At 34.7% G+C, this 22,319-nt stretch overlaps 1 long non-coding RNA gene across 3 annotated transcripts in view; it reads right to left on the bottom strand.

The window, feature by feature from the left end:
- The window catches only part of LOC118193819 (uncharacterized), a 110,139-nt gene extending 88,042 nt beyond the window's left edge, over nt 1-22,097 (bottom strand). The window contains exons 1-2 of one of the 3 annotated variants that reach the window (XR_015038492.1): nt 22,025-22,090; nt 14,279-14,361 (exon numbers count right to left, since the gene is read on the bottom strand). This is a non-coding gene — a long non-coding RNA (uncharacterized LOC118193819). Of the gene's footprint in view, nt 1-14,278; nt 14,580-22,024 lie in introns of those variants that run through there. The other 2 variants (XR_015038490.1, XR_015038491.1) reach the window with 2 other exon arrangements.
- Between the last annotated feature and the right edge of the window lie 222 nt (nt 22,098-22,319).

The following is a 22,319-nucleotide window of genomic DNA, read 5'->3' as shown; positions in this document are numbered from 1 at the left end:
GCGAATGGAAAAATAAAAATCCAAAAGTTTTCAGATTTTATTTTTTTTTTAACATTTGTGTGTTACCTTTATTTATAAAATTTCATGTTCTTTGCACTTAAACCATAAAATTCAATTCAACAATTGTGTCCCACAATAATTTCAAAATGAGCATATCTTTAGAATTTCCGATACACAGTCTCGTGCTCTGGAGCAAAGAAAAAATTTTTTTTTCCCGTACAGTGTTGCCTTGGCTCTCATTGAAATCGTTGAGTTTGTTAGTAAAGTATTCTTAAATGTTTGACAAAGTATGAAACAGATAATAAAACAAATTCCATATTTCAAATTTGGGCTTTCTGATGGCCATATTCGAACGAAGGACTACGTTATTCTAAATTGGATGTCTCTAGGCACCGTTGTTTTTCACAGTGTGAGAGATACGTACATTGCGGGGCAGGGAGGTAAAAAAAAAAGTACAGTTCTGTATCTCCCATTCTACTCGGCCGATTGACGAAATTCGAATTCGTTTTTAATGTCTCAAAAGCGCGACATAGAATAGTTACTATATAGCATTGTTCCAATACAGGTAGTATCAGATAAAATCGGACCTTTTTCTAAAATGACATGCCAATGTTTTTCCATATTTCGATTATACTACTCAAATTATGGCAAACTGCCAAGTTTGGTAAAAATTGCGAGAGTAGTTTTTAAAAAATTAGCTCTCAAAATTTAAACTCTTCGGTGTTAATTGAATTGGTATTCATCTCTCATTTTTTATTAAACTTATTTTTTCCTTTCACATTTGAAAATTTAGGTTTATTCCAAATAAAATTTGCCCATTTTCTATAATTTATTTTTAAAATTTGTAAATAATTTTTCTAAAGTTTTCTCTATCTATAAACGTTTTACCATCATATTAAAGTAGATCTAAGCATAACTTGTAAGATTCTCACTAGTGTATTTCTCAGTTACTGTAGAAAGTGACGAATCTTAAGAACTAGTTAGCGAATAATCGCTTAAGTTCTGTGACAAGAAACAACAAAAAGGAAGGGTAACTAACCCTTTATTATTCGAATAAGATTTAACAAAATTCCGTCTTGGAGTGTACAAGCAAAGCCGACACTTGGGCTTGAACTTAAGAGACTAAAAATTAAACTAAAACTAAGATTAACTAAGGAGATATAGCCGAAGCTATCAAGATTCTAATCGAGTTGGCCCCTTAACTCTATTTGACTACCAAGCTTATCAAGGGCCTGAGTACGGGCGAGCGTAATAACATCTTTGAGAGAGAGAGTAGCCAAAAGGCAGACGCGCGCAAATCAGAAACTCTGATTCTCTCTAACTCAGCAAGTAGACTTCGCGGTTTAAATACCGCTCCTCCTCCTTAGGTATTCAGAGTGAATCCAAAACTACGTTCTAGCCGGAAATAGTAAGTTGAAGTTAAGAATTTGACAGGAAAGGAAATTTAACTTACAATTTAACTGTTAATAAAATTAGCATAATCCTTACAACCTGTAAAAAAATTAGAGTTTTTTTATTCAAAATTTCTGAAAATGTAAGTGAATTTATATATTAGCGCGTTTTGAAATTTGGTATATTTCTTAAAAGCGATAATAACATGAAATGTGCTGTGGCACTTTGTTAAAAATTATTTGAAAGTAGGAAAGATATGACATTTGTCCACTCAAGCACACTGTATAAACTGGAAGGAAAATAGGTTGCCATATATTAAAAAGTTCGACAAGTGAATTACAGTTGTCGCAAACTGCAAAAATTTGCCAAGATAAATTTTTGAATTTTCCCGTAAATTTCGGACCAAATTTTACAAAATTTAATATTTAGGAATAATTTGAGTGACTACGACTCAAATTATTGGCAAAAACAATTACCATGTCATTTCAGAAAAAGTCCGATTTTGTGTCAAAATTCCTATTTTAGAATAATGCTATATATAAATCTAATATATATCCTAGGTCGCGCTTTCGAGTGATGAAAAACCCAAGTTGGATTTCGTCAATCGGCCCAGTAGAATGGGAGATACAGAATTGTCTTTTTCATGCAGATTCTTCATTATTTAATTTCTTTAATTATAATGCAGGGCTCTTATATTTGGTGGCAACAATTTGACAAGTGAACCGACATTTATAGTGTACGACACAAATTGTCAAAATGAAATTAACAGCCCTTCTGGGAAAATTGTCCGTTTGGGCTAAAAATTCGGAATGCGAAATGCATTCAAGTTCTATCAGGATAACGATCCTACACATAAAGCCCTAAACGTTCGCTTGTGGTTATTATACAACTGCCTGGAAGTTATCGAAATTCCTCCATATTCTTCAGGGCCCACCAGCGGCCGAGCGGTAAAATCGCTGAACACTGGTAGTTCGGTCCGAGGTTCGAATCCCGCGAACGGGCTGGCTGCATGGGCGTTTTCGTGGTTTTCCCCATGTGTAACATGTATATGAGCCAGTTTCCCTTAGAAATTCCTCCACGAAGGCATCCCTTCCCTTAGGCAGATAGCCCTAGTGTGCTTTGCCGTATTCTCAATACACCAACACCATATGCTTCAGACTTCCTGTTGAATATTTATGTAGTGATTTGGGAAAAAATAATTAAACCTGCCATTCCTTCGACACATCTATTAAAGCCAATTTGGTACTATTCGGTTTCGAGGGCCGTAGAAAATCGCCAACTATTGTTGATGCCAATGCTGCCAAAAATAATTGCGGCAACACTAATAAATGCGACAAGAAAGGAAGTATAACAGTAAATAACTATTTAAGATTGATGTTTTAATTTAGATGAAACATCAACTTCATATAATACTTTTTTATTATTATAATTTATATGAAAAAAGCTAAACATGACTAAATGGAAGCATAAGAGTAAATAACTATTTCAGATCATTATTATAATTTATATAAAAATTGCTAAACATAACTGAATGGATGCCTGCATCGCTATTTCACTACCGACATACTATCGTTGGTTGTTCAAACGTAATTTTCTATAATGAATGATGTCTTTTCTTTGAAAATATTCTCGGTAAAGTGCAGAATCGCTCACTTATTTGATTGCCGCTTTTTACAAGAGTAAAAACAATTGGATTTATGTCAATTTTCTTTTAATTTTTAAGTGAAAATAGGTCGATGTGTACATAGATAAAGTCAAGGGTTTGCCCAGTTGCATTTTTGTGCAATTCTAGGATATTTTTTAAGTGAAAATAGGTCGATGTGCACATGGATACCGAGAGTATGTGCAATTCTTAAAAACGCGTCAAGCAATGGTTGATTCTGCACTTTACCCAAAATTCTATTGCCGAGTTTTCGTCATGGGCAATTCCCAAATTGTTAAATCCATTGGATATCAAAAAAGGATTTAAAATCAAAAAAAGGATTACAAAATTAAACTAGTATTTCAATGGCGTCTTAAGAAATATAGATCTGTATAAACTTATGTAATCTGAAATCAGCGCGTTTGCTAGATTTGGCGCTTTTGTGCGTACATTTTCGCTGCAATTTTTTTACGGCCCTCGAAACCGAATAGTACCGCCAATTTTTACAAAGGAATAGAACAAAGCAGAGCATTCTTTCTAAAAAAAATAGTTAAATCAAGGCCAAACTACATGAAAACCGATGTTTTCCCCCAATGGAAGGCGCTAACCGCTTATTCACTTTGGCCACTACGAGCCAGAAGTGGTGGCTTCTGTATCATGGAGTTATTACCGTGAAAGACCGAAACTGGAGAATGTCGACTTTCACCGGAGAATGTCAACATTCACCAAATACGTCGGTGAAAGACCGAATATTTCACTCCATTCTCGTATAATCGACCCTCACCGGTGTATGTCGACAATCACAGATATGCTCTGGTGAAAGTCGAAAAGAGAGGTCATGAAGTGCCATAATAGTTAAAGTTGTTGCAATAAATAAGATTTGAATCACATAATTTAGTAAGATTTTTATTACTGTTATTTTATTTTCTCATTTAGAACGTACTGCATAATTAAGTAAGTTTTTAACTTCTATTATTTTCCTTTCTCATTTTGAATGTATTGTGTGTCTTAGGTTCTCATGTTCTTAAGTTCTTGTTTCAAGTTTCAAGTGCGTTTATTCGCGACTGAATTACGGAGAAGAAAATATAATATTGTTATATGTTTAACATTCACCATTAGTACATGGTGAATGTCGACATTGACCGGTGTAAGTCAGAAATAAGAGTATTTGGAAAATATTTCGGACATACACCAAGAGACTATGTGAATGTTGACACTCACCGGTGAAAGTCGACATTCTCCAGATTTCGGTGTTTCACCGTAACAGAGGCACCTAATAGGTGGGCCACCGCTGTTTCCTATGCAAGAACGGACAAATTACAACCATGCCTTCTCAGGGATTCGAACCCGGGCCCTTCGATACTGTAGTCAGAGTCGCTAACCACTTTCCTGTCTTGACCGCACATGAAAAATGTGAATTTAGCTGAAGGATATCTAACGAAGTATTGGATGTCTCGTTGTTTTAATGCTTTTGTTGAATATAAACTATTGGTGCAAAGGGGTCCGTTCAAAAGGCTCATTTTCAGAACGTTTTGAATAAAGTAAAAAAAGAAAAAACTAACCAGAAATATTTGGAATAACATTTTCAAAAATAGGCAGGTTTTAAAAAACGGCGATCAATTGTATCCGAGAAATTAAAGTCTCACTTCGTTAATATTTAGTAAATGGTATTTGCAAATAAAACTGAAAAGCACAAGTGTCCGAAAACAAATATGAGCCTCTGTAATAATTTTTGCATACCCAGACCGTAGACCACCTTGATTGCTTTGGGTGTGTGTGTGATTATGGCAAAGCCTAGAGGGCTATCTGCCTAAGGGGAAGGATGCCTTCGTGGAGAACTTTCTAAGGGAAACTGGATCGTATACACGTTACACATAGGGAAAACCACGAAAACGCGCATGCAGCCTCGAACCGAACTGCCAGTGTTCAGTGACTTTACCGTTCGGCCGCTGGTGGGCACCTTTCTTCTTTGGGCATTGTAAGTGTATCGTTATGTATATGTGTTAATAATCGCTTCACATTTTGCTACAAGACGAACAATCGCTAAGATGGATCAATACTGAAATTAAATAAACACGTCTTCATTTTCTGTTTTAAAAAGGTTTTAATCTCATTTATGCATAAATTATCTGGTCGTTCTTTAATAAAAATGTAAGTTTTGCTACTTTTGGCCATCATCTAAAAACATCACACAAATAACTCTTTCATGTTGCACGATCAGTCCTAAAAATAATGGTTTTCAAGGCAAACATGTTTTTATGCCTGCAATTATAGAAGTTTGTTCTTTTCCTCTATTATTTTGAGAGATATGGCAATATTAACGACGCAGACGATAAGAATAACAATGCTATTATGTTTCAGAATGCTCTTCTGAAGGGAAAAACAAAGGTTTGTTTTCTGTTATCGTAACACAATTTAAATCCCATTACTTCCAGTTCGTGTATGCCTTTTTAGAAATATGAACAATTCTCTACACATTCACTCAATTGTAACAAATGGAATATTTATTCGAATTGTTATCGCAATATTTATCGAAAGAAAATATCATCATACTTTTTCTTTCTAACACCACATTTTCAAATTGAAACAAAGTATTGCTCAGTTTTTGTTTAAAACATATAACAGTCAATGTAATATAAAACAATTGACAAAAGTTTATTGACATTATTCTTTCAAAAAACATGCAATTTTATTAGATTAAATTAGTTTTAGCTGCAGTTTTGCTTTTCCATAACCTCAGTCTATATTCACGTTAAAACAAAATTAAAATCAGATGACAATCTGCTTAGTAATAGATTACGAAAAAATAGCTATTGTAACAAAAAAAGGATTTTTTTATTACTATAATTGATTTTGCTCAATATAGCAATTTATTAATCGCAATAGAGAATACTGAAATGTATTGTAATACACTGCAAGTAAGCACGAAAGAATAATGATATATAATGAAACACCATACAAGTAACCAACATTATAACAACTAAACGATTGCAGAAGATTTACTGATTTTCAGAAATTATCAGAAAACGTTATATTTTACACTCCTTGCATGATAGGGCAACTTTAATCAGTGATTACGTCTTACCATGTTAAGCTAACGTTATTCCTTTAAGAAGCATTCGGATCCTGTTCTACTTTCATGTTGCCGGCCACGAGAGGGTGCAGCATTTTTATTCTTATGTTTATTGTTTTGGCTCAGACGCAGTGGCAACGATAGGGAAAGGAAAAAAAAATTTGAAAGCTTTCAGATTTTGCATTACGCCCAAAGGGGCCTTTTTTTTAAACATTTTGTGTGCTACCTTTGTTTATTAAATACCATGTTCTTCTCATTTGAACCATAAAATTCAATTCAATTCAACTGCAAAATTGCAAAATAATTTTTAAATGAGCATATATTTAGAATTTCCAATACACTGTCTGGCGGCGCTGGAGATAAAAATGTATTTTCTTCCCGTACAGTGTTGTCATTGCTCGCTTTGAAATCATTGAGTTTGTTAATAAAACATTCGTCAAAATATTTAAGAGTAATAAATCGATAATAAAACTGCAAACTATGGCTTCCAGATTCCCATTTCCGGTGTAAGATTACGTTATTCAAAATTTGATGGCCCTAAGTACCGTTGTTCTATTACAATGCGAAAAACATACATACATTTATGCGGACTCTTCATTATTTAATTTCTTGGTACTATTCGGTTTCGAGGGCCGTAAAAAATCGCCAAACTATTGTTGATGCCAGTGCTGCCAAAAGTAATTGCGGCAACCCTAACGCAAGAAAGGAAGTATAATAGTAAATAACTATCTAAATATTGATGTTGTAATTCAGATGAAAGGTTAATTTCATATAATATTTCGCTACCGAGTTATCGCTAAAGCATAATGTCATCTCGTCGGTTGTTCAAACATAATTTTTTATAATGAATGATGCCTTTTCTTTAAAAACATTTTCGGTAAAGTGCTGAATCGCCCGCTTAATTTCTTTGCCGCTTTTTACAAGGGTAAAAACAATTGGAATTGTGTCAATTTTCTTTTACTTTTCAAGTGACAATAGGTCGATGTGTACATAGATAAAGTCAAGGGTGTGCGCTGTGCCATTTTTGTGCAATTCTAGGATTTTTTTTAAGTGAAAATAGGTCGATGTGCACATGGATACAGAGTATGTGCAATTCTTAAAAAAGTGTCAAGCAGTGGGTGATTCCGCACTTTACCCAAAATTCTATCGCAGACTTTTCGTCATAGGCAATTCCCAAATTGTTAAATACATAGGATATCAAAAAAGGAATTAAAAATTAAACTAGTATTTCAATGGCGTCTTAAGAAATATAGAACTATATAAACTTACGCAATCTGAAATCAGCGCGTACGCGAGATTTGGCACGCTGTTAAATGGGCGTGTTTGCTAGATTTGACGCTTTCGCGCATACATTACCGCTGCAATTTTTTTAAGGCCCTCGAAACCGAATAGTAAATATAATACAGGGATCTATTATTTGGTGGCAAAAGTTTGAAAAGTGAATCATCGCAAAATGCCAAAACGAAATTAATAGTGCTCCTGGGCAATTGCTCCCTTGGACTAAAAAGATGAATATTCATCTTTAAGCAAACAAATTGTAAATAGCTCTACATATAACTTTCCGTGTGATCAAATGGCAAAGAATTTCAAGTGTTCTGTGGATTTCTTGAAAGGAAAGCAAAAAGACTTTTCTCATTAAATATTGTGAGATGCTGAAGGTAAGATTAAGAAAACATCATCAGAAAATAAACGAAAAATCCTTACTAATTTTTACTGTCATATCTCTGGATTGTGTCACTTAAATTCTTTTGGGTATTATTTGATTTTCACGGCCCCCATTATTAAAATGCCTCCACGATTATAGCCACGTTTAAACTACGGTTTGATTTTAGTACACGGTACACACGAGATTCAGCGAAATTTGAGAGGCGATAAGCTTTAAACGTGTCATTTTGGTGTTGACGACAATTTTCAAAATCACGTCATTGGGATTTTTTTAATATGCATTAAAATACCCGAAGATGAAAGTTTTGCATACAGTTATCAATAGCATAGATTTCCTGAAAACTTTTATGACTCCATTAATTTTAGACTTCCCTCTTGCAAACGTATAAACAGAAAATAATTCGAAAAGAAAGTAATGCAGGAATAACGCGTGGACACTCAAAACTATTTACGAATTTAAAAGTATGAAATCACAAAGCATGCGAGTTACGTTTAAAATCGTTTCGACGAAAAATTCGTAAGGATAAATAGATAAATTTTTCCTAAGAAAAATACGTCAGAATTTAATCTAAACTACCACAGCTTCGTCGCAATAGCGAACTTTAAAAATCTTAACACATCCGAAAAGTTTACAAACATAGGTAGCAAATTCGCAATTTGATGCGGAGTCAAAGTAAACTAAACAATTTATCTTCTTGTTGCCAACAAAATCAACTTGCCCTTTCCACAAAATAAATCGTTTGAATAAACGAGCTAATTTTCAGAAAGCTTAAACTGTTTTCTTTTTGAAAACTATGCCCACGTTAAATGGAGTTATGCATTTTAACGGACATGGTAAAATTTCACATACTTTTTCTCTTTTAATTTTCGGAGTTCGAAACATTATGCCTGGCTTCCGGATAATTTCTTTGCTATCTATCTCCCATTAGGGAATAATTTAAGAGTCTCGCGAAATGCTGCTTCGAATTTGGAGTGCAGATAATGTTCTTCGACGTCAGTTGCGAGGGGTAAAAAGATTCTTTTACTCGGAGAAACATATATTTTTTTCTAAATTCGAGTTGTAATTTAGAGGGGCGATATGGCGAAGCCAGGTTTCGTAGATGATTCTGACCGTTCTTTAGAACTGAAGAATGCAATTTGTTTAAACTGGAAGAAGTGTATGCAAATATGGTAGACTTTGACGTAAGTCATTTAACCTAATGCTTTTGTCGCAAGACGAGACCTGTGTTTTGTTATTTTCTTAGAGCAGCGAAGTTTCAGAATAAATGGCTTTCTTTATCAATGTCATAAGATTTTTTTTTTCTGCGCTGAAACTTTCGCGTCGGTCTGACAGATGTTATCTTGTTTCAAGCTCTGTGCCAAGCATCAACATTTCCCCACGAAACTCCTTTCTGTTCTGGTGAATTTCTAGGTTTATATAAATAAATAGATTAGAATTATATATAAATACATGTGTTAATGTAACGACATTAATAATACGATTAAGTTACATGCATTAGCATGCCACTATTTCGAATGGGTAGTATAAGTTGTAGGGTCATTAGGTTATTTTAATGCTGCAGATATGAAAAAGGAGCAGTGCTTTCGCCGGGACTCGGACATCTCGAATACGCGCCGAGTGTGCTAACAGTTACACCACGAAGGCATGCAGAAAAGAGAGGGGGGGAATACTCGCTTTTAAAGAGCGACTGGGGATTAGGGGACACTACTCGCTTTTAAAGAGCGATTGGGGATTAGGAGCGATTAGGGATTAGGGAACAAGGCCTGGTGGTGAAGAATCATCATTCTCCACCTTTTTAGTTCGGGTGCCACTGTAGAGGCATTAGGCTATTTTGATACTAGAGACATGAAAAATGAGCAATATCCTCGCCGGGACTCGAACCTGGACCTCTCAATTACCCATCGAGTGTGCTAACCGTTACATCATGAAGGTATGCAGAAAAGATTGAGAAAATAGTGGGTAATATAAGTCAAAAATAATTTATTACGATATGTATATATTTAGTAGAAATGTTTTAATTTCCAGAAACCGTTTAGATTAAAACAAAGAATAAATACATCGTTAAAATTTTACATTCGTTTGCATTTATAACATTTTATAGCATTTGCATTTTATTTTTACTAATTCATATTTGAAGTCAAAGCAGAGTCGACTGTAAATCTAATTTAAGAAACTAACTCGGATTAAATTTCGCGATCTCATTATGACCAATACTAAGGGCCATATCACACGGCGTTTGTTTCATACGAACAACTGTTTCGGACAATTTTTCTGCCTGGTTTACTATTAATAGAAAGTCGTGCGACTTTTTCCTTCCTTTCCAACAAAAAAAAAAAAAAAAATTGCAAGTTGTTCGTTTTCAACCAGTCAGCAATCAGCTTGTTTGTAGTGGGGAACCAGTTTTCCCTGCGTTAACCCGAAAGCCATCTGTGGTGATTGGCTGTTGTGAGAGTAGAAAACTTATTCCAAACTGTTGTTCTTCCGAAACAAACCGTGTAATAGTAGCCTAATAGAGCTGTTTGTCTAAGAAAAGGGAGACATTTGAAGAAGAATTTAAAGAAAATTGGCTTGTATTGCTATATGCTACAACAGAAAAATCACGTAAACGCCCATGCAGCCACGCGTTCGCGAGATTCGAACCTCGAACCGAACTACCAGTGTTCAGCGATTTTACCGCTCGGCCGCTGGTGAGCGCCTTCCCTGCAATCGAACCCAGGTCGGAACTACCAGTCTTCAGCGATTTTACCGCTCGGCCGCTGGTGAGCGCCTTCCCTGCAATCGAACCCAGGTCGGAACTACCAGTCTTCAGCGATTTTACCGCTCGGCCGCTGGTAGGCTTATTCGTTGTACAAATATTTCTTTTTAGATACAAATTATTATGTTATTCTTAGGGTCATTTTGGTGATAAGCTTCAGTTCTCACACGTAGCCTGGTCGATTATGCTTTTAACACCATTGAAACTTTAAAAAAACTGTTTTCTTAGGGGACTGTAAACATTTGTCTTCCAACTACAATCGATCCCGTAGTAGCAGGAGACGTAGAAGTATTAATAGTGATAGTTAGACCTCGTTTCAAAACCTGGCAAGTGAGGTGATAGTATGATGTTTTGATGGTTTCTCTCTTCTGCAAAATATTCATGCTACAAACTCTAAGTCATAAGTTATATTCTTCTGTGGAAGTCCTTATAAAACTTCGAAATCCGTTGATATCTGTAAACAATTTATATTTTGTGTTTCGCTTATGCAATTACCAGTATGCTATATTCAAAGTAAAATCAGTTGGTATTAGCCAAAGCCAAAATCACTTTGACACTAAAAATGATCAGATTAAACATGAGTTCAGTGTTGCCAGAGAGGTTTCAACTAATGTAGTAGAAGAAGAATCAAAAGTATAGAAAGTAGTACATGACGTCAGAGATAACGAAATTTTTGTGACGTCATAGTTATGCATGTTCACATATTCAGTCTTCAGCGGTTCCGTAAGTTAGGGACTATAATTCAATTCTTATACATTTTAACTACATTTTTTAATTTTGACGAAGAGTTTAAAACTATATTACTAACTAGTGGAAGTACTCGATGCCAGTTAAGTTAGATTGAGAGTAACGTATCTAACAACAGAGAGAAAGGTACCGCTGTAATACTTATGTAATAACGATGCAAAAAATAAGATTTTTCAGTCTGTTGCGATATGGAACCCGCAGAAAAGATTTCGATAAAAAATAAACTAATTCTCTCTCATTAAATCAGCAACAGTGGCACGCAGTTTTTAATGATTTTCGTCTTTCTAATCAAATGGTCGTCAAAGCTCAAGTTCCATCCAATATTTCACCTGTATTGAATTTTAGTCTATTAAATGTGGCAAAATATTGATTATAATTGATCAGAAATCAATAACGCGAACAAACACACATTATTCTTTATATATAGATAGATAGATTTTGTAAAATTTACAATTTTTTTTATTAAAAGTACGATTTGAAAGCGAGACAAAAATATTTGCCAGACAAACAAATGAGTGCGAAAATGAGTGTTTTCGGAGATTTTTAATTAATATCGCTGATTTGAGCTATATTTAGTTTGGAAAAAAGTGGACGTCGATCTTTTCCAGGACCCAGAAAAGAATGGTAGAAAGTACGGTGACGATAGCTATAGTAGTGACTGAATTAATCGCGAACAAACACACAAAAAGATGATCTTTATATACATAAATTACCTACAGTTTAATCATTCATTTTCTTTTAATTATTAAGTTTTTATTTTTAAATTAATTTATTCATATGCATTGTTGAGCGGTTCTTCACGTTTGGACTGTTAGCACATTTGAGTTAATTTATTTAAGTTAGCATTTCATTTTCCTAATTATTTCTATTAGTTCATTTTCTAATCGCCAACACGTTGGTCATTCTACTGCAGTGGTATGAAGATAATCACAAAGTACCAAAATGAATTTTAATTGTTATACATTCCTCAAAAGGGTAAATTACACTCTCTTCCAGTATCAGCAATTCGGACAGGAGAAGGGAAAATACCACATGTTTTGTAAGTTCCGTTCGCGAAGCAAAACAATTCTTAATAGAGTCAGCCCATCGATCGGTAAAATCGGTGAACACCAGTAGTTCGGTCCGAGGCTCGAATCCCGCGAACGGGCTGGCAACGTGGAGCGCCGAAGGGAGTTGTGTGTTAGACGCCTACTGTATTGGTGCGTAGTTTCTATTTCCTTTGGTGCTTTGATGTTTTACCTGGCTTCCCCCCCCAGCAGCATAACTCGTTCCAGCTCCTCTCCAGTACCCAGCTTGTTCCAGTTGGGAGATTTACGGCCTGAAAGTTTCTTTGAAGGCTTTTCGGAGGTTTCCTTGTTTGTCATGATTGTAATGTCGTCGCCTTTGTCCGGAAGCACGGCGTATCAATTGCTGTTAGGTAAAGAGGTCCTTCGTCGTTTATTTCGAACAAATCCGAAAACCATATCCTCATTATCAGTTTTACCCCATGAAGTGGCGTTTTCCTGAAAAGAGGAGGTATAAAGCTCCGGGAACGTATCCTGGTATGCCGGTAACTTATCAGTAATCAGCTTTTCAAATTTGTGTGTTAAACGAAGGAATGTATGCTAGCCTTTTTCCCGACGAGCCTTAAGATCCATGTAGTCCGCTTGACAAAAGGCCATATTTCTATCCAGGTCAGTATCAAAACGAGAATCTGGTTTGTGTTAGCCTCTACGAAAAAGATCAGAGAAAATGCGCTCTCAGAGTACGCAGCGTTAAATCCACACATAAGGACCTTTAACCCTTTGCGGCACAGTGTGTCCGGTCTGGACACACCTAAAAATTTCCGGTTGATCTTTACATTATGGTAACTTGGCGATTTTTTGGCGAAAATTTGGCGACCAACTCTCCTACAGCAAACCTCTATTTTTTTTTCCCCCGCCGCCATTTTGTCTTCACGAAGTAAAGACATGTTTCTTTTCTTTTTATCTACTGAACACTTCTTCCAACAATCTACTAGCCGAATTACACTTATGCTAAAAATTTTATCTAACAAAACTGCTTAATCATTACAAATATTCACTGCAAAATTGGGAAAAAGTGCACAATACCATACACCTTACGCGTTTTTCAAAATAACACATACACATAAGCCATGTACACGTCGACTTATTTTTACTTAAAAAAACATCCCAGAATTACACAAAAATGGCATTGCGCACACTCTTCACTATATCCATGTACACTGCTTTTTTCTCATAAATTAGAAAAATTTCACGAAAATGCATAACAATTTTCTGAATCTTTAAACCCGGTAAAAAGAACATATATGAAATTACCTTATCGCGAAAAAGTATATACCCTTTCCAAATATAAACATTTCCACGCATAAAATAAATAAAATATCTAAAAACTTTTACCTCTAAATTATCTATTATATTTTAAACGTCACCAACGAATTCATACCGCAAACATTACAAATACTTAGTGTCAAATATTTAAATTATTTCCATGCACGTTTACTTCAGCTAAAACGTATACCAAATTCCTACAAACATAAAATTCACAAAATAACTATCATTTAATTAAAATATCACTAAACCATGTACACGTCGACTTATTTTTACTTAAAAAAACATCCCAGAATTGCACAAAAATGGCATTGCGCACACTCATCACTATATCCATGTACACTGCTTTTTTCTCATAAATTAGAAAAATTTCACGAAAATGCATGAAAATACTCAACGTATACTACTCAAATATATTCCAAAATACTACAAACATATAACTCACAAAATCACGATCATTAAATTAAAATAAAATTAAATTAAAAAACACTACTTAAAATATAAATAAGCACATACATTAAATTAATAAAAATTAGATTACAATCCTAATTACTTTAAACTAAATCATTGCTAATAACAATTTTCAAATAATACCATTTTAATTTATTTACTCCTTACATTTAGAAAAATGCATAAAAATAATATCCTCAAATGATTAAAAATACTAACTTACCTAATCTTCTTCAGAATCTTCATTACGTCGCTGCAGTACTACTGCTAATTTCTAAATCCTAAATCCAGTAGTCAACTAGAAATCTATTCACCAAGTAATAAGAAATTAATAAAATTTCACCTATACTCAAACTACTTTCAGCAAACTAAGTACCCTTCCTTACACTCCTTTTCACAGAATGTCCATTTTCACCATATTTCTTGCACCACCATTTAAACTTGTAATATCCTTCCTTTCACACAATCTCAACTTATTATTATTATCAGATAAACGCATTAAAAATTTAGAATTCACTTTACAAAGCGCCATGAAATCCGAAAATTAACACTATTTCACACAACACACAATGAAGCTTTTCCAGATTTCCCCCCTTTTCCGATTAAACAACTGTAATTCGTCCATTAATGTCACATGACATATCTCATGATCTCTCATTTCCCTCACACAAAATAATGCGTAATCGGAACTGCGTGCTTCTCACATTATTACCAAAGTCCTAGGTAGTAACCTTTATCGCCTCCAAAATGTCGCCAAACTACCAGTTACCATATTCTAAAGATCAGCCAAATTTCCTTCTGTACGCACAGAAAAATTGAATGAAAAAGGATTTATAGGTTACTATAGGTTACTCTGAACCTTTTTTATTTATAGTAGACGGCAGCTCAACACAAACCAGTCAATATATTTTAGCCATGTTTAGTTTTTTAAGACCCTCATTTTTCAAAGAAATCCTCCAGATTTTTTTAGGGTATAAAAGAAATTGTTTGAAAATAAATTTTTATGTTATTTTTTTGGCTGTGTGCTAATCTCCTTATTCTATATTAGTTTTAAATTTTTACCTTGAAATCTTCCCTAAAATCAAACGGCGAACCCTACGATGCCCAGACCGGGCTCACCGATAATCTAGGACAACTGAGAGTCTGTATTCTTTGTTTCTCCGCATCTCATCGCTCAGTTCATTGACAACAATGCTCGTTTCAGCACTCTTTTCGAAGCTCTATTCAATCAGTGGGCCACTTTGGGCACACCCACAGAATTAAAACGATAAGTGTTATCTTCACAAAATTTTACTTGTGTACTCCTCTAGGCCTAATTAGACTGCCTACCTTTTTTTTTTTAATCAAAACTCCGACTTTAAAAGGTAGCGTACCGGAAAGGGTTAACAGTCTCCAGAACACAAGGTTCAATGGGAACAAACCCTCTGAAGGCATCGGTCAATGCAAGATGATAATGTAGATTCAGAAATCGCGAGAGCGATGGAACCGCTACTAGAGCGATATCTGATTCTTCTGTGCAGAGTGGTTCTTACGACAAACTGTGATAGTTGTTCGGCGGAGGCCGAAGATCTCCCGGCTCCAGTTCCGTGGTATTTTCGGAGCTTCAGCCTCAACCATTATGGATACCTGGGATTTTAATCCATATTTTCCGGCTGCTACTTCTAATGGACTTTTAAAAGCCATGGACTTTCTCTGGATAACGAATGTTCAACTAATGATTTTGTGAACTTAGATATTTGTCCGTGTCAACAAGGACTTCATTTATTGAATGTGATATAGAAATATCAAACGCGTGCACTTAACAAGAACCGTCTCCTGGACCTACGGTTACTGACCCTGACATCTATGTATACTGATGAGTATATGTCTGAAGTCCGAATGCTAACTAAGCAGAATGAGGTTTTAGAAGGTTAAGTCCAAATTTTGCTTGGCAAATTATTCAAATTTTGTTAAACGCAATGACAAATGTAATGAGGCTAGAGTCAACGCATGCTCTGAGCCTAATTCTGTTGCACGTAGTGCTAGAAGTAATAGGGATTCTAAAAGTTAAAAAAAAGGTTGTAAATGTGAAAATAAAATGTCTGACAATGGCAAAAATAATAAAAAAAAACCTAGCGAAACTGCTACGGCACTTTAAACCTAAATCTAGAAGTAAACTTGATTTATCGAACAGATAAGATGTTCTCAACAGATTTATTAGTTCTGCTATTCTTGCAAATAATTCCGTGTCTAGTAATAGTGATCTAAAATTAAATGTTAATAATTCTATTCTTAAAACAGTGCTGTTGATAACTGTAATACGGATGATAATTCAACCAATAATATTAACGGTAATGTGTCTCAATTAAACGGTAATGTGCAGCAGCAGGCTCCAACAACAGTTCAAGCTGCTATCTCCAATTATGATTACGACAGACGGAAATGTAAAATTTACTTATTTTCTTTAAGATCTTGCGGCTAAATTACTAGACGTAAGTTTTTATGCCAATTAAGCGACGAATTTCTTAGGGTACTAGCTCGCACTGAACATGATCATAGAATCGTTAGTAGGTATTGTTTGGCAAATGCAATATATCACTTATTAATTTTAGGCATGAAAGACGAGTAAAAATCTTGTTAAGAGACTTATCCTCAAATACGGACACGGCTGAAATTAAGCGCAGTTGCTTAGTAAACACTGTACAATTTGCTATGAACTTGAGCTGCATTTTGAAATTCCACTTCAAGACATCTCATAACAGAGAATTTGGTGAGGATATTGGTTCAGGAAGCCGTTTTGACTCGTTTACACAAATAGGATCCAGTGGAATGAAAATCTCCACACAAATAGTATATCCAGTTAGCTTTTATAACTTTAAAAATGCTCTTCATTACTTTTTCTTTTCCCAAGTTTTCCTACCCATTAAATACACCCTATAAGTTTATTAATAGAAAACGATTTGTTTACTGTTATATAATTTTGTTGTTCTTTGCGTCCTTGGCAAGATTTCAAGCATAAGAACACATCCTTTTTTTATAAATAGAACATAGAACTCGTGCATATAAATGAAACATAATGTCCTAATGTGGTTTCTATTTCCATGCAAGACTGATTATCTTTCACTTTATGCTTTTAGCTGTGAAATAATGTGTTTAACATGATACTCAAATGACAATCCATTGTCATAACTATTAATTTAAGACTTGAATCGTATTTTATCAATAGCTTTTATTGTTTAAAACTTGCAATTCGACTCTGGATTTTCAATGTTTATTAAACTCAAAAACTTCTGTTAAAATTCGGCTTACTGCTGTAATTAACTTTATTGCAAAAACGAAATGCAGTATATGAACATTCGGAAAACATGTTAGCAGGAGCTCGACTTCTCAAGGTACAGTTTCTAATTTCCTGATGCAATTGATATTATCATTCGGCTACTTTCGAATGTACTCTGCTCGGCTACACGAAAACACGGCCACTTTATAGACCCTTGGTTGCCCCGGGAGGGTCGCCAGTCGGTTACTCCGGAATAAAGCCAAATTCTCGTAGAGGCTGTTCGCGTACATTACACAGAACCTAGCTTCTGATACTGCTGTGAGCCTATCCAGTGTGCTCGGTTTCTGTTTGAACTGCGCTACCACAGGTGAGATATCGAGAAGTGGGGAGGGTTTAATCCTAGTATGCGGTACATACGGGATTTGGCGATTTTTGGCAACATTATGATGAGCAGTAAAAGAGTCTATGTTGGTGACAATCTTCAAAATCGCGCCAAGGCCGTGCCGTATACTAGGATCTTACCGAGGGGAGACTGCCGCTACTTCGACTGGGTATGAAAAGTTTGACAGTCTTTGATAATAAACGTAAGCATTTACTATCAAGAGCTTAATTAAGATACAATAACATGCCGAACAAATATTAATTTAGAAGTCAAACAACAAGCAAAACAAAGTCGTTCATTTGCGCTTTTGCAGCTGAGGAGGACGGCTCGGTAAAACCATCGAAACTAGTCCTGTGAAAATTTGAAAATATAACGCTGATTTTTGTTGTTTCACTTCTAAATTAATATCAAGACCTTATTTCTTGGTCATCAGATTTGTGATTGATTAATATGTTCATGAGAATGTTGCTGTACCATTTCCTTTCCTTTATTCGCTTTCGATGACGAGCAAGTTCCACAATATTAACGGTCCATGTTGAACCACCAAAAAATAGTCAGTATACGAAACCACTAAAAGCTAATCATGCAGCCATTTCTCATGGCCTGCTATGGTTCTTCTTCAGAATATGCTTGTTAGTGAGATAATTTAACATTGTTTGGTAGACAGTTCTCCCAACTGATTATTGTGGTGGGAGTGGTAGTAGATTTATGGCACAAAGCACTAAAGGCCATATGCGCCAAACACAAGATTCTTTCTTCAACATGCAAACTTAAGTACAAATTTTAGATAAAAAAATGTCTAAAGATAACAGCACATTTATAAAATCGAAGCAAGTAAAAAGATATTAAAATGATGGGATGAAAATGCTGACTATGATTCAGAAAATGAGTTATGCAATGTAGATATAAAATCCTAAAACATCTGATTCATTAAAATTCTAACATAAAATCTCAAGACAGAAATCAAATTAAATCATAGAAATCTGTTTCTTTCAGGTAGTGAAACAAATTGGTATTGACCTCTCTTCCGATTAAACGGTCGAGAGTCAGGTCGCAGCTATTAAAATAGCTTCTCGCGAAGACTATTAAAATATAGACACTCAATTAAAATGTGATGCACTGAGAGACAAACATCACAATTTGCACAAACAGGCTCATTCTCAGCTTTCAGAAGGTAGTTATGTGTCACTCTAGTGTGACCAGTTCTTAGGCGAGTCAAAAGAACTTCCTCCTTAAGACTGCTAGTAGTATCCCAGTGCTCTATTTTAGGCTTCGCCCTTCTCAACTTGTTATGAAGTTGAAGGTCCCAAAGTTGCTGCCATTTTTTTCTGATCTTCTTGATGACACAACAGATATCTCTAAGAGGGATGAGGCGGCCGGACATTTCAACAGCAGATTTCGCTGTCATGTTCGCCAGCTCATTGCCTTTTATTCCTGTATGTCCGGGGACCCAGCAGTACAGAATTTCATAGCCACGACTTGTTAATTTAATATTCAACTTGAATACATCCACCATCACAGGATACTCGGTGCTAGAAAAGGATTCTAAAGCTTTAAATTCACTGTAAGAGTCTGTGTATATAATGAATTTTCCATGGTGCTCCAACTGATTATGAGCTATTGAAGCAGAACTGAAAAACGACTTTTCTCCCAGATGGTATATGGATATTGTTAAAATGGGCAACAAAAAGCTCAAAGAAAATTTATAGAAATATACTGAATTTATCGGGAGGAAAGAGGGCAAAATGTACTAATTATTGGATTTCCATAGTAAGTTGTTAAACATTGTAGGAAATATCTGAACTTCTCCTACGATGAAAAGATCTTTGTGTGCTCTTTTGTCATGTCATAAATACTTAAGTCTTAAGTCTGTTTTAGGTAATGTGTTTTAAGGAGTAACCTTATGTAATGTTCGAATGCTTTAAATCAAACCTTATGTAATGTTCGAATGCTTTAAATCAAACCTTATGTAATGTTCGAATGCTTTAAATCAAACCTTATGTAATGTTCGAACATTACAAAGGGTTTGAATTAAAGCTCGAAGAATAAAGGCCATTTTTTATTATTTTACTTAGGATATTCTGAATATCAGCATCGCTGTGGATTTAGTTTGCCGATATATTTGGAATAATAATTTATTATTTTGACAAAATTCTTTCAGCTCTCGTGCATTATATCTAATACATAATTCCTGTTACAGATAATGACGCTTTGATTTCCTGTTATTTAGAAATATGTGTTTCTTTGATTTCTGTTCTACGTATGTAACAGGCCCACCAACGGCCGACGGGTAAAGTCCCTAAACACTGGTAATTCGGTCCGAGGTTCGAATCCCTCGAACGGGCTAGCTGCATGGGCGTTTTCTCGGTTTTCCCAGTTTCCCTTAGAAAGCCTTCCATGAAGATATCCCTTTTCTTACGCAGATAGCCCAAGTGGGCTTTGCCGTAATCTCAGTGAACCAAAGCAAACCAACTATGTATGTATCGAACACGTTATGCTGTTTTCTGGTAAAGACACCACTGTGACATCCCATTGTTGATTTCTTGCTAGTTCATGGAAACTTGACGTTTTGCAAATAACATATGCAATACATGCAACCATAGCTTTAGTAATGGATACATTATTATGTTACTTTCATTTCAGGGAAAACTGCCAAGAAAAATCTATGCTTTATCATGAAAAGTAACTGCCACTTTATCATGAAAATAACTGCCACTGCATATAATAAATATATTATTCTGATTCATATTGGAATTTAGCAAGTACTATTTAAATCGTTTAGCAACTCTTGTTACTATATGGCTTTTGCTAGATTGTCAAGACTGAGTCGAATGCTATTGAAAACACCATTTTTTGGTATAATTTCTCGCGTGTCAAATTTCATCACTCCGAACTATTAAAGTGTTTTGAATACAGTACTCTACAATTTCACATTCTAGTAAAGGGAAAAGTTTGTTTGTTTGATAATTTAAAACTAACGAATGGATATTTCAGTTTTTAGTGAAATTTAAAGAAATATTTTAAAATTAATAATCTGTCAATCTTGTATCCATGTTGTATTTCCTATATTACTACACCAATTACTTTCCAAAATGAATTGCATAGAGTCTAAGTTTGATTTGCTTTTTCTACGCTATAAATGGGAAGTCTTAGGGTAGAATAAAATAATTGTCTAAAATTACGTTTCTACTTTACTACATGGTTTCACATTGATTTTTAATGCTCTAACATAAATCAAATCGTTCGTAAACTGAAAAAAAAGTTGCTTCAGTTTACGGAAAATACAAAAACTCAGAGTTGGACCTGGGAAATTAGTTCATTGAGAAACTTCAAATAGAATGTCAAATTAGCCTGAAAATCGTAACGTTGCTCACGAAAACATAATCATTGAAAAGAAACACTTTCACCCAGCGATCCTACTCGTAAAGGTGGAAAATAGCGCAGTTACTTGAATACAAGTCAAAGACGTCTTTTACGCAGAAATGTAATTTTCAAATGATGAAAAACGCAAAAGCGTTTCCGATAAGAGCTTATGAAACTAGTATTAAAAAATGCAGTTGTGAATATAGAACATCTATTGTAAATAAATTCAAATCAATATTAATTAATATAAATAGGGTATTATAAAATTCTATCCGATGATAACATTTGCTTTAACCTATATTCCTTTCATGTTTCCGGTAACCACTTCTTTAATTTGCACTCCTTTCTTCTGCAATTATGTTACATACAATGCTTTTTACCCAACCCTATTGATAGAATAGAATAGATAACATAGCTTTAGCCTAAACATGTTATGTTTTGTTTGCGTGATATTGAACTTTGAAGTTAGTATGGCATTTCTTATTAAAAATGCTATTTATAATTTTTAGTACAGCCTTTTTAACTTTGAATTATCAAATAAGTATATAAATTTCATTAAATATTAACGCTAAACATTATATTCATAAACCAGAAGCGCTGACAATAGAAGACATACTAAATATTCCCCGATTGGAAAGTGGACGGTGAATATATAAACCGACATTAAAGTTTGAAAACATTCATATTTGTTAAAAGGAGGAAACTGTGATTGTAAATTTCTATAACGTAAGATTTCATTATTTCAAATTGCACAACGACACGCATTAAAACTGCAACACCATAACAGTATAAACAATAAATTTGCGTATCCGAAGAAAATATTTCATACCGTACAATTCATTTGCTTGAATACTAAAACATAATTGTATAAGCAAATTATTAGTATTCACTACATGCACACATTAAGGGTAAAGCGAGACCATGCTATATAACAAAAAAAAAATAATAATAAAGCAAAAATAACATACCTAAGGCATTCGTTGTCGCTAACACTATGCTTCGCTTTGCGCTGATCGTCGATGCTTAAGATGGCGAATGTGCAGACAGAAATGTGTAACGTGCATACGAACCAGATTCCCTTAAGAAATCCTCCGCGAAATTATCCCTCCCTTTAGGCAGATGACGTGAGTGAGGGGAATGATTCTCATGTTCTCATGAATTTGTATCTTAGAGAAACAGGGTATTGCAAGGTCTTATTTATGGTTAAAATGTTACGAATTTCTAAAGATTTTTCTAAATTGTGGTTTAGTTTTATAAAACATG

Source organism: Stegodyphus dumicola, chromosome X1 (genome assembly GCF_044657685.1).
Source record: "Stegodyphus dumicola isolate Sdum_Otavi_A_Nest chromosome X1, ASM4465768v1".
NCBI lineage: Eukaryota > Metazoa > Arthropoda > Arachnida > Araneae > Eresidae > Stegodyphus > Stegodyphus dumicola.
The sequence above is the reverse complement of the archived record's forward strand: the minus strand, read 5'-3'. Positions and strand labels throughout refer to the sequence as shown.